Source organism: Octodon degus, unplaced genomic scaffold, assembly GCF_000260255.1.
Source record: "Octodon degus isolate 3935 unplaced genomic scaffold, OctDeg1.0 scaffold01245, whole genome shotgun sequence".
Taxonomy (NCBI): Eukaryota; Metazoa; Chordata; class Mammalia; order Rodentia; family Octodontidae; genus Octodon; species Octodon degus.
Genome location: NW_004525821.1, coordinates 5,213 through 6,383, shown reverse-complemented (window position 1 = coordinate 6,383; position 1,171 = coordinate 5,213).

Genomic DNA, 1,171 nt, shown 5'->3' with positions numbered 1-1,171 from the left:
CATTTATAGATACAGGATTTAATCTTCACAATAACATTTTCCAGATTCAGGAGCTGCTTTGGTAATATCATTGATCTTACTAACTTTGGATTAAGTGAGTCTAATCTTAAATCATTATCACATTATCATAGAGCTCTACCAAGCTAGCACATCAAGCACTGGATAACTCCCATAAACCTACTTCAAATTTGTCAAAATGAGATGCATTTTATCTACTACAATAAACTGTAGATTGAATTGCTGATATAAGTAACTGCATATACAATTAATTTTCTTCATTAATTTTCAGCCTCAAACATCAGATACAAACTTTATTTTAGAAAATTATTGGAAAATAATGGTGAAAATGCTTCGTTGTGTTAGATATTATTACAAAGTTAAATAAATTTGTACTTACATTCACATTATTCAATTATAATATTGTAATTTCAATAATGTTGGTATTTACATACATTTTTGTTGTAAATCTTATTATCCTATGCTACAGAATTTGTCATATATTTTTACTCTCCAGATTTTAAACAATAGTGTTATTGGGTAATTGTATAAAATTTTGAAAAATTGAATTCAGATGTATAATAACTCATAAATAAGTGTTCTGATTCTAATATGGAAGGTCTATATTCTGAACAAGTTGCATTTATTCTTTGGGATTTCTAATTTTTCAAATTTTTGCATTTCAAATTCCCCAAAGACTTTGTTAATAAAAAAGTAATTTTTTTTAATGTGTGTAATACAGGGTCTATAGAGTCTTACTAACAGATCAGACTCCTAGTGATCTTCCTATTTTTCAGCCTCCCAAGAGCTGGAATTACAGGCAATCACCACCACCACACTGTCTCAATCACTGTCTCAGCCCGCCCTAGGGGGGGGAGGGCATCAAGGCAGGCAGGGGATGGAACTCCCATCCCTGCATCTGCCTAAGCAGACACTTTAGTCCGCTCAGCTATCTGGCCAGCCCTAGAAAGTAGTTATAATTTTCCACATGTGGTGATATATGCCTGCAATCCCAGCACTCAGGAGGCTGAGACAGGGGATTGTAGTGAGCTCCAAGCTAGCCTGGGTTATATAGTGAGTCTAAGGCCAGCCTGGGATACACTGTGACATTGTGTCTCAAAACAGAAGCAACAGTAACAAAAAGAAAAAAGCAAGCAAGCAAGCAAGCAAGAAA